The sequence below is a fragment of the Manacus candei genome, unplaced genomic scaffold (genome assembly GCF_025592945.1).
Source record: "Manacus candei isolate 608988 ecotype Guabito, Panama unplaced genomic scaffold, ASM2559294v1 h1tg000008l, whole genome shotgun sequence".
Taxonomy (NCBI): domain Eukaryota; kingdom Metazoa; phylum Chordata; class Aves; order Passeriformes; family Pipridae; genus Manacus; species Manacus candei.
The window spans coordinates 13944470-13944717 of NW_026138056.1; positions in this window are offsets into that span (position 1 = coordinate 13944470).

The following is a 248-nucleotide window of genomic DNA, read 5'->3' on the forward strand; positions in this document are numbered from 1 at the left end:
GATCTTGAATTTGTCGATCGTTCTGTGAACATTTTGGAAGCACTAGTAAAGACCCAGACAGCTGACCAGCTTGTGCCATAAAACTCCAGCTAGAACCCACCACTGCTCCTACTGCAAGGACAAGTACTACTAGTATTACAGCAGTATAATGTCACAAAACCACTTCAATTAAAATTTATAAATCAAATCCTGTTCAGAAATAGGCATGCTTATCTTCATAAACTGGTTCATGTACAAGAAATGAACAG